Below are 12,863 nucleotides of genomic sequence, written 5' to 3' on the forward strand. Positions count from 1 at the left end.
AATCATTTTAAAGGTTTTATTCCCGTTTGCAAATTTATTTAAATTGTTTTTAAACGATAGCCTAGTTTGTTTAAAATTATTTTAATCGTTCTGTTTATTGTTTAAATATTTTATTTATTGCTGTGACATCAAAATATTTAAGTATTGATTTTTAATTCTAAGTTAGTGTTTAAATTCCTTTAAAATATAAGTTGTTCGAATATTTAAGTTAATCATTCTTGAAATTCTTAAGTTCAGTGACTTCCGGTTCCGGCTTACGGTAAATGGTGGATTTCGGCAGAAAATTCCTAAGTTTTATTGCGAGAGTTAACATTTATGAGAATTGAGGAAAATAATTCAAGTATTTACTTTTAAGATTTTTCCGGGTGACCAAAATTGCCTTCGCGGCAATTTTTAAGCTTACTTTAGAATTTTCCAAAAAATATCAATTTCAAACCCGGACTAGCGAAATCTAAATTATTTATTTCAATACTTGAATTTTTAAACATCAATAATTTGAAAGAAATAGTGTGTGTAGTGCAAGAATTTTTATAAGGGAGTAACATTTTTTTTAAAGTAAGTAGCACCTTTTTTTTAAAAACAAAAATCACACACACTTACCTATACTTACATACATCTATACATACACACACATATACACTAAAAACATATTATACAACTCAAATAAACCCCAAATCCCCAACCCTAGCCCCAAAAACGTACGCCTCTCTTCCCCTTCTTCAAGAATCGATCGGCTCTTCACCTCCAGCCCTTTCCCGTCGTCGCCGCCGCCGTTTGCCCACCACCATCGCCGAAGTCGCACCTTGGAGGTCCATCTTGTTGCTGGTTCGAGTTCAGCCGTGTTCCTTGACTGTTTCCAGCTTGTTTCCACCTTCATTTCTTTGGGTTTTTGGAGCATTTCGAAAATAGGCAAGATTATAGTTTTCTTTGGCCACCAAGTAGATTATTATGTCATGCGATTGTCCTATTGTGTGAATTACAAATTTTTCTGAACTTTTAGGGCCATTATTTCGAAAATTTCAGTATATATATATATATGTTTCTATGTTCATGCTTAAGGTTGGTCCATCATGATTTCTTATGGTTTGTAATGTGTTGAGTAAAAGGTTGATTGAAGTTTTTAACATTGCTTGAAGTTCAAAATTTCAGAAAAAATGGATGGAAGTGCATTTCTATTTTTTGCCCTATTTTTGTGATGCTTGGATGGTGGGTTAGGAGCTGCCTTGGGTGAGAATGTAGCTCACATGGTAGTGCTTAAGATGTCTTGAAGTTATATTGTAAGTTAGAGTTGAAGAACGCTTCGAATTTGGGAATGGTTGGCTCGGTTTTGGTCATGGTTAAGGGCTGCCATTTTTGAGCTAAGTCGAGTTGTTTAGGGATGAGTTCTTAGGGATTGGGATGAGTCTAAGTGTTGGTCGTGATCCTAGTTTGTTGGCTCGGGACATGGGAGTTTTATAGCTGAGTTTTGATGGGGTATAAAAAAATGGGTCTTGAGCAGAATTTTGTCTAGTGTTTGGGCTGCCCGGAAACTGATTTTTAAAGCAGGGTTAAACTCAGGTTTTGGTCAAAGGCTCGGGTTTAGAAATAGTTTAGGATGATAGGAAAAAGTTCGGTTCAAGCGGAAATGAATTCGGTTAAGTTTAGATAGAGTTCTAGGCATATGAATAAAAGAGTTGCAGAATTCTAAAGTTCTATGTTGCTGTCCGGAAACTTATGGCTAAGGCAGGGTTAATCTCATGTTTTGCTAAAGGGCTCGGGTCTGGAACTAGCCTAAGTTGTTGGAAATATGCCGGTTCAAGCGGAAATTAATTCGGTTAAGTCTTGGTCGAGTTATAGATTTTTAATTGATTAGGTGCAGAATTTTTGAAACCAAAGGGCTGCTGCCCGGAATTTTGATTTTTATAAAATGATTACTTAGGAATAAAATTAAGAGAATGATCTCCCTACTTAGTTCTAAGTGTCATGGAGTTGTGGTTTCAAGCGGAATCCTTTTTGAATAAGAATCGAGCAAGTTACAAATTTTACGGGCAAACCGCTTGATTTGTCTTAAGCGCAAATTTATGGTTTAGACTTCCATCCTTGGTTTGATCCCTAAATCACCATTCTGGTCGTCCATGTATGAATCATTTTCATGATTATCGATCAAAAATTTATAGGTACGTCATATTTACATATGCATGCTAAGTCCATATTCAACTATGAAAGAAAATATTTTTAGGAATGAAGTGAGATGATTGTGACTATAGAAAGTATGGGTTTGGAAGAGTTGAGAGACGTTCTGACTTCCCTTACCAAATTTATGGGTTTGGATGAGTTGGGAGAAATCCTGACTTCCCTTACCAAAGTATGAGTTTGGACGAGTTGGGAGAAATCCTGACTTCCCTTACCAAAGTATGGGTTTGGACGAGTTGGGAGAAATCCTGGCTTACTTACCAAGTATGGACAAGACGAGTTGGGTGTTATCCTGAATTTCTTGCGGCATAGTGCACTGCAGCCATGATCATGATTGAAATCACAGAGTCACAATCCAAGGATCTAAGTTCAATATTTATGACTATGTTTAGATCAGTTTATTCAGTTATTTATGTTCGACTTAGCCACGCATATGTTTCATTCATGTTTACGTCATTTATTCAGAAAACATTTATTTAAGTTAAGGGCACAAAAATATATTTTATTACAAGCTATTTTTAATCTGCGTGTCGTTATTTCTCCCATATTATTGTTGGGCCCCTAGGCTCACTACATTTACTTGGTGCAGGTTAGATTATTTTATGAGATCGAGGGGCATGACTATCGAGCAGACTGCAATGCGGGCACGACACTTCCCTCCGACCTATGTCAGTCTTCCGCATTAGTTGTTCAATCTTTATTACTTTAAAGTTTATTATTTATTGATTGGACAGTGTAAACGAAAGGATTTATTTATGGTTTATGGGCTTGTAATATCAAACTATTTAAGAATTTGGGATATTTGATTAACGAAAATATTTCTTGGGTTCTCGTTTCTTTTTTCGGTCTAGTTTATTTAGTATTTTCGATTGTTTTCTTTTCTTTTAAATTGCTGTCTGTGACAGCTGGGTTGTTATTTAAATAGTTAGTTCATGCCAAAAATTTATGAAAACCCGTATTTTATTTAATTATTAATTAGTAGAGGTCAGGGTCGTTTCAAAACAAATATCCCCTAGATCACTAGAGTACGCTCGACCCGTCGGCACTGTGACTCTCAGTGTCAAAACGTCATAACAAGGGCCGAGCACCTTATAACACTGGCTTATCCCGAAGGAGATTCAAGTTCAATATGAATGCACATGCAACATAATATCTCAAAGCAGTAACATGCATTATTTCACATAATATGCAACACATAAGTATGCAAATCTGTTGGAAATCTCAGTCAGTACTTACTAAGGCAGTCCTAGAAGCATCCATCTAGGTTCCAAGCCTACCATCAATAATACAATGCAAAATATTCATGCATTATAAACTTTCTCTAAAAGCCTTAACTAAGCTATTGCATACTTCCTATTTTCTATAAGGATCTAGAGATATACATCCATTCATCGCCAGCCTGTTGATGTCGATTGCCCCAGAATTTGGGCACAGCTCCGCTATAACCCCGGAGATGCCTCGCCTATATAGATAGAAACTCATAACAAGTCCTAAGTGATGAGAGGATATCAAGTGAATTGGCAAGTCAAATGTGAACCTCGGACCCCCTATTTATAGACCACGATCGGAAGCTCCGATCTCCTGATCGGTAGCTTCGATCTTGCATGCATGTCACATTCCGAACGTACACGATCGGAAGCTCCGATCTACATTTTGGAAGCTCCGATCACCTGCATGTAGTTATGTGTTCAAGCATCAATGCCACGTACAAGAAACCACGATCAGAAGCTCCGATCTCCCTTCGGACGTTCCGATCATCCCGTAGCTTCCAAACTGCTTCACTTGTTCCGATCCCATTGGAACCTCCGAAACTTCTAGGCTATGTAGTTAGAACCTTCCGAACTACCTAGACCCAAAATATGCTCCTTTACCATTTTTGGACATTCTGAATCCGATTTTTTCTTGGTCCGTTTATTATGATAAAATCCCTTAATCATGTTTTATTAATTCTAAACATGTTTAATCTCTTAATCTAGTAAAAAAGAACCGGGTTACTACATTCTCCCTCATGTTAGCTATGTTTCATATGCATATTTTTACTGTTAGTTTTGCATGCATTCATATGTTTTTGTGGTTGTTTTAGTTAGTTTTAGCATCTTTAATTCATTTATTTGCATAATACTCTTCCTGGTCTGTTTTGAAGGAAAACTTGGCATTATTTAGATTTTTGGACAAAATGTTGCTCGCTCGAGCGAGAGGCAATGCCCGCTCAAGCGATCCCGAGGTTGCAAGTTTTTTCCAGAAGGTTGCTCGCTCGAGCGAGAGGCTACGCCCGCTCGAGCGAGCTAGATGGGGCAAAAAGGATTCCGAGACAGAATATGGCTCGCTCGAGCGAGAGGCTATGCCCGCTCGAGCGAGCAAGGTTGGAAAATTTATCTCCCAGACAGAGGACTGCTCGCTCGAGCGAGACCCTATGCTCGCTCGAGCGAGAATCGCGCGCAGAGTTTTTAAAAAAGGAAATGTTGGAGAATGGTGATCAGATCAATCAGAATTGATACCCGGTGCAGCGGAAGTTAAAAATTTTATATGGAACGATTCCATAATGGGTATCAAAACTTTACGATTAAATTGTGCGTGTAAAAATTAAATAACAATTAAATTTTTACCTCCAATCTCGAATCGAGATTATGGACACCAACAGATTACTCTGCTCTTGTTGTATATCCCAGGAACTGATGGACGAACAATTCTTCAATCAGGTCCACGAACGGAAATTTAATCCCTCTGATAGATTGCACTAGAAAATCTATCAGAAGTTTCTACGAAGAGAATTAACGAATTTGATCCGTTAAACCAGACTGCAAATTCAAAATTCACAGGCTGGATTTTCCCGAGCAGAGAGGGAAGGGGGCGGCCACTTAGAGAAAACACAGCTAGGGTTTTCGAAAATATTTTGTGACCTCTGTTGTGTAATTTTTGTACTGCAATAACTTATTTATAATGTGGGCTGCTAACAGCTTAGGGCCCATTAGTCATAAGTTCAAGCCTGACAAGCAAAGCCCGCATGTTCAGAAATTAATATAAAATTAATCGTGACTCAGATTGATAAACCAATTTTACCAATGTTCACAGAAACCATTTTTGCATGTTTTAGAGTCAAGATAAATTTTCTGAATCCGAATTCAGTGATTTCCGAAAATGCCCATCCCTATGTCATTTTAGGAAATCTTACTCCTCTACTCTTAAATAAGAAGTTCCACTTCTTTGTTCATTAAATTTAACTCTTTAAATTTAACTACCTCAACGGGAATTAAAAATCCATTACTCTGTGTGACCCTCAATGGTTAGGGGATACAGCTAGCGGTGGGCTCACAACTCCTTGTGACTCGGAACAACAATTTCTGACTTGTCCATCAAATCATGGTAAGAGCGCCTAGCAACATCGCCCCATGATTCCCTAGGTATCACTGATAGTGCCTGCAAGAACCAATAGATTTTGGTTAGCGTATAGTACGGTCCCTTCATCCATATATCCCGATCGAATCAACAACCATTGGTAAATCGAGAGTCGTTCGAGATTCGATAACTATGCAATGCATCTTGAAGATCAAATAGTGACATCGCATGTGCTACTAAGAAACCATTTTTTAAAACACATCATGTACTCTGGCCAGAGATTCGTCACACTAATATCTCCTCAGATTGCATAGGATATCCACACTAGCAAGTATGTGGTGAATCCTTGACAACAAAGCATCGACTCCTATATGTGTTGTAACTGTACCCAATCCCGACACCTGATGACCCCAATAGAGTCGGTAAAGGAGTCAAAGTACAGTACTAGCATATAGAGTCTCAATGATATTTCAAGTAGTAAGGACTAATGGTGTACAACCAAAACCACGGACTTTATCCACTCGATAAGTGATAACCACTTGGAAAGTCCGGATAGTGTAGTTCGATCATTCATCGTATGAATATCCATTTGCATGCTTTGAACATCTCTATGTTCCATACCAATGAAACGTGGTACTCGGCATCGCAAATGCTAGTCTCAATCTCGAGCGATCCTTATCCTTATTAACGGACGGCTCAATCGACTAGGAACTGTTTAGAATATACAGTGACTATAAGATGTGTTTCATGATAGCCATCCCCATGTGCCACCACATCTTACATACACTATAGTATATTCAAGGTCTTCATCTAAACATCTTATAGTATGTCACAACATAATAATATGATAAAAGATAAAGTAAACGCCATTATAAAAGTGTAAATTATATTAAACAAAAGATTGTTTATACAAAGAGTCATCAAAGCCCTTAGCCACAAGTTAGCTCACCGGGCATCCACTCTTTCAATCTCCCACTTGCCCTAAAGCCAACTAGTCATACTATGTAGACCCATTGCTTCGCGATGTTTGTCAAATAATGGTCCTGGCAAGGGCTTAGTAAGTGGATCAGCGATATTGTCTGCAGAGGCCACTCTCTCGACAGTGATGTCTCCTCTTTCCACGATCTCCCGGATGATGTGGTATTTCCTCAGTATGTGTTTGGATCTTTTATGAGACCTTGGTTCCTTTGCCTGAGCAACGGCACCCGTGTTGTCACAGTACACCGGGACTGGACCAACAACTTCAGGAATAACGCCCAACTCTTGGACGAAATTCCTCATCCAAACGGCCTCTTTAGCAGCAGCTGATGCTGCAATGTATTCTGCCTCAGTGGTGGAATCCGTTGTGGTGTCCTGCTTGGAACTCTTCCAAGAGACAGCACCGCCATTGAGCATGACCACAAATCCAGAGGTTGACTTCGAGTCATCCACGTCACTTTGGAAGCTAGAGTCGGTATAGCCTTCCAATTTCAGTTCTCTTCCTCCATATACCATGAACATATTCTTAGTCCTTCGTAAGTACTTAAGAATGTCCTTCACGGCTTTCCAATGCATTTGACCGAGATTAGCTTGATATCTGCTCGTGACACTCAGAGCAAATGCTACATCCGGTCTGGTAGATATCATCCCATACATGATACTACCTATGGCTGACGCATATGGTACATGGTCATTTTCTCTATCTCTTCATCAGTCTTGGGACACATAGACTTGGATAGAGAAACTCCATGACACATAGGTAGATGTCCTCTCTTGGACCCATCCATTGAAAACCGTTTCAATATGGTGTCGATGTAGGTTGCTTGAGTGAGTCCTATCATTCTCTTAGATCTATCTCTATAGATCTGTATCCCTAGAATATAGGATGCCTCACCCAAATCCTTCATCGAGAATCTACCTGATAACCATATCTTTGTTGACTGCAACATCCCTACATCATTCCCAATGAGTAGGATGTCATCAACATAAAGTACTAAGAATGTCACAGCATCCTTAACTACTTTCTTGTACACGCATGGTTCCTCCGGGTTCTTGATGAAACCAAAATCCTTTATTGTTTTATCAAATTTCTGGTTCCAACTTCTTGATGCTTGTTTGAGACCATAGATCGATCTCTGAAGCTTGCATACCTTATGCTCGCTTCCCATGGATGTGTATCTCTCAGGCTGCGTAATATAGATCTCTTCCTTAATGTTTCCATTAAGAAATGCAGTCTTCACATCCATTTGCCATATCTCATAGTCATACCAAGCAGCTATGGCAATAAGGATTCTTATGGACTTGAACATTGCAACTGGTGAAAAGGTTTCATCATAGTCAACTCCTTGTCTTTGAGTATAACCTTTTGCCACCAATCGTGCCTTGTAGGTCAATACCTTACCATCAGGCCCAAGCTTTCTCTTGTAGATCCATTTACACCCTATTGGAACAATTCCATCGGGAGGATCTACTAAAGACCAAACTTGGTTTGTATGCATCGAATCTATTTCCGACTGCATAGCTTCAAGCCATAAATTTGAATCCGCATCAGAAATTGCTTCCTTGAAGTTTCTTGGATCACATCCAACGTCGGGTTCATCTTGATCCCCTTCAAGAAGAAGACCATATCGAATAGGAGGTCTAGAAGTCCTCTCGGATCTTCTAGGTATAGGCGTGTCCATCATTGGTTCCTGAGGTGTAGGATCATTATTTTGTATTTCGGGTTCTTCTCGAATTTATTCGAGTTCCATCATCTCGCTTTTCTTATCCAATAAGAACTCCTTCTCCAAGAAGGTGGCATTCCTTGAAACAAACACTTTTGTTTCAGTAGGATGATAGAAATAATATCCGATTGAATTCTTCGGATACCCTACAAAATAACATAAGGTGGATCGACTATCCAACTTATCTCCCACTGTCTGCTTCACGTAAACACGACATCCCCAAATCCTCAAGTACGAATACTTAGGAGCTTTGCCATTCCATAACTCGTATGGTGTTTTATCCACTGCTTTAGTGTGGACGTTGTTCAACAACAATACCGCCGTTTCAAGCGCATAGCCCCAAAACGAAGGTGGAAGCTCAGTGAAGCTCATCATGGATCGAACCATATCCAACAAAGTTCGATTACGACGCTCCGATACACCATTCAGCTGAGGTGTCATAGGAGGAGTCCACTGAGAGAGAATCCCATTCTCTTTTAGATAGTCCAAAAACTCGGTACTCAAGTATTCTCCACCTCGATCCGATCGAAGTGCTTTAATAATTTTACCTAGCTTGTTTTCTACTTCAGCCTTGAATTCTTTGAACTTTTCAAATGCTTCAGACTTATATTTCATTAAATATAAATACCCATACCTCGAATAATCATCAGTAAAGGTAATGAAGTAGGTGTGGCCAAATTGAGTACCAATTCTAAATGGACCACAAACATCTGTATGGATCAAATCCAATAGATTTTGACTACGCTCAGGTTTCCCCTTAAAAGGAGATTTAGTCATTTTTCCTTTCAGGCAGGACTCACAAGTAGGTAGAGAGTTAATATCAGACATATCAAATATGCCCTCTCCCACTAGCTTGTTCATCCTCCTTGAGGAAATATGACCTAGCCTAGCATGCCAAAGGTTTGCCGGGTTTTGACTATCGATTTTCCTTTTGTTTGTTGTTACCGGTTTATCAACATAATTTATTGGAACGTCTTTTAATTTTAAGTTATATAGATCATTTTCAAGTTGTCCATTTCCAATCAAACATTCATTCTTGTAAATATTGCAAATCTCATTCACAAAATTGCAAGAATAACCATCTCTTTCAAGCTTAGAAACAAAAATAATGTTTTTAATCAAATCTGGAACAAATAAAACGTCTCTCAAAAGTAACTTAAAATCGTTCTGCAAAATTAAATAAACGTCTCCTACAGCTTTAGCTTCAACTCTAGAACCATTTTCGAGCCTCAGCTGGGTCTCACCCATTCTAAGCTTGCGACTTCTTGTCATCACCTGCAAATCATTGCAAATGTGAGATCCACATCCGGTATCCAATACCCAAGAAGTAGTATTAAGTGAAACATTTATTTCAATATAGAACATACCCTTCGCAGTTCGCAACTGCTCTAGATATTCCTTGCAGTTACGTTTCCAATGACCGGGTTTCTTGCAGTGATGGCAAACATCCTTGGACTTTTCCATGTTTGAAGCCTTTGTCTTGTACTTCTTCTCGGGTCCGGTTTTCTTGGGTGGGGCAGAACGTTTCTTACCCTTTGTACTTGGCCCCTTCTTAGCAGAAGAAGAGGAGCCCACCAAGAAAGCCGGTTTACCCTTCTTTAAAGTGGATTCATATGTTACAAGCATATTGACCATCTCTTCAAGGGAGGCCTCTATCTTGTTCATATTGAAATTCACCACAAATCCGTCAAACGAAGAAGGAAGAGATAGAAGTAATAAGTCCACGTTGAGTTCATGCTCCAACCCCAAATCAAGCGTTACCAACTTCTATATGAGCCAAATCACTCGTACCCCATGATCACGGACCGAAGTCCCTTCACGCATGCGACACGTCATTAACTCTTTTACAGTAGCGAACCTTTCAGCTCTCGATTGAGCCCCAAAAAGTTCCTTGAGTTGTACGTGAATGTCAGCAGCATTCACGATATCCTCAAATCGCCTCTGGAGTTCATCAGACATCGAGGCTTGCATATAGCATTTGGCCTTGATATCATGGTCCCACCATGTATCAAGTTTGGACAACTCTTCCGGACTTATATCAGCTGGTGCTTCCTTCGGAGGAGATTTTTCTAACACGTAGAGCATCTTCTCCGAGGTCAAGACAATCTTCAACTTACGGAAACATTCCGTATAGTTTGCGCCAGTTAGTTTATTTTGTTCGAGGATAGAGAATAGTGGATTGCGCGAATTCATCTTAATGAAATACTGAAAAGAAACAGACAATTATCAGTGATTGTTTAATTAATTTACTAAGACATAAAATAGACGAAATTTATTTTATGAATCTCACTCCCACTATTTTAACGATTTCACTACCCTCTAGTGAAAACGGGAAACTATATTCCTTAGTGGGAACATGGATTCCAATTGACAAACTATGGTCCCGAATAATATCAGCCAACCATAATTTTCAAAAGGTAGAGCCCAATTGCTTCCAAATCAACCTCCACGTTTTTACCTGATGTCCAATAAGGGCCCAATAATATGACGCCGTTTATTGTGACATGTCAAGATGACCCATCAATATTAAGTTGTGATGGACGGTCGCCATGTGGATCCCCCAATAATATGAGCCGATCCCATGAGAGTTTCACCCAACTTACAACATGTGTCGATCCAATGTACAGCTTTCCGACGAACGGGCCCCCCCAATAATATGAGCCGGACCGTATCCGCGGGTAGCATCTCATACATTGATCGTTGATGGAAGGTAGGAACATTTAAACAATATTTAAATTTCCTTTATTTATCTTGATATCAATTTAAATCATATTTAAAATGAGGGATTTTAATTTTGAAAATTTGTCTCATCATTTAAAATTTGTATGCTTGCGGGATTCATACAATTTAGTCTAAAACATGCATACAACGATAATATCATATATTATATAGGATGATCGATTCCATTTCTAATCGACCCGTGGTTGCCAATCACGAGTCTAAGTCCAATCCTAGGTAATATACAGGTATGCAATGCAATCCTATTACATTGAGCTTCCAATTTACATTTCTTCAGTCTTTATTGTCTGCTGGGCCCACCTCCGTCTTCAAATCTTCATCTCCCACTAAGTCTAATGTATTTACAATAAATAACCATGACAAGTAGGGGATACATTTTAAGGGGTGGGAACGGGCCATAAACCAGGCCCACTTTTATTACATATGACAATTCATATTGGGCCATAAACCAGGCCCATTAATAAATCCAACATCAATAAAAACAAATGTAAATTCCTAACATACACCTACAAAATTGGTCATGGCAATCGATCATCCTTATCCAATAATATTAAATTCAAAATTAATTTATTGGATAACATGCAATGGCAATTAAATTTAAAAAGGATAAAATCATATTTCATGTATAAAATCCTATTTTACATACAAAATCATATTTTATCTTTTTATCAAATAAAATCATATTTTACATATAAAATCCAATTTTATATATAAAATCATATTTTACTCAATATTTCCATAAGATCATATCTTATCATCAATTGTACCAAAAATAATTAATTTCATAAAATCTGATTTAACGGATAAAATCTATAAATTTTCCAAAAATTCAAATTTATCCAAAAATCAATTTTAAAATTTTCGAACTCGAACAATTCGATCCGACGCCTCGTGGACCAATAAAAAACAATTTTCGATCGGACCAAAAATAGAATTTTAACATATTAAAATTTTAATTTAAAATATAAAAATTAATTTTCCCGGGTCGCCCGGGACGCTCCCGGGCTGCCCGCGCCCCAAAGGGGCTCGGGCCGGGCTGCCCGTCGCTGCCCCCCGGGCAGCGATCCAATCGCTGCCCGTGTTTTGCCCGAAAAAAAAAATTTTTATTTTTCTAAAAAAATTATTTTGTTTCAAAAACCGAGGCTTAAAAAATTTTTGTACAATCGATTAATTTAATCGTTTGATCTGAGCAACCTGGCTCTGTTACCACTGTTGGAGAACCGTGTTCAAATCAATCAGAATCGATACCCGGTGCAGCGGAAGTTTAAAATTTTATATGGAACGATTCCATAATGGGTATCAAAACTTTACGATTAAATTGTGCGTGTAAAAATTAAATTGCAATTAAATTTTTACCTCCAATCTCGAATCGAGATTATGGACACCAACAGATTACTCTGCTCTTGTTGTATATCCCAGGAACTGATGGACGAACAATTCTTCAATCAGGTCCACGAACGGAAATTTAATCCCTCTGATAGATTGCACTAGAAAATCTATCAGAAGTTTCTACGAAGAGAATTAACGAATTTGATCCGTTAAACCAGACTGCAAATTCAAAATTCACAGGCTGGATTTTCCCGAGCAGAGAGGGAAGGGGGCGGCCACTTAGAGAAAACACAGCTAGGGTTTTCGAAAATATTTTGTGACCTCTGTTGTGTAATTTATGTACTGCAATAACTTATTTATAATGTGGGCTGCTAACAGTTTACGGCCCATTAGTCATAAGTTCAAGCCTGACAAGCAAAGCCCGCATGTTCAGAAATTAATATAAAATTCATCGTGACTCAAATTGATAAACCAATTTCACCAATGTTCACAGAAACCATTTCTGCATCTTTTAGAGTCAATATAAATTTTCTGAATCCGAATTCAGTGATTTCCAAAAATTTCCATCCCTATGTCATTTTAGGA

The sequence above is a fragment of the Henckelia pumila genome, chromosome 4, assembly GCF_033568475.1.
Source record: "Henckelia pumila isolate YLH828 chromosome 4, ASM3356847v2, whole genome shotgun sequence".
NCBI lineage: Eukaryota > Viridiplantae > Streptophyta > Magnoliopsida > Lamiales > Gesneriaceae > Henckelia > Henckelia pumila.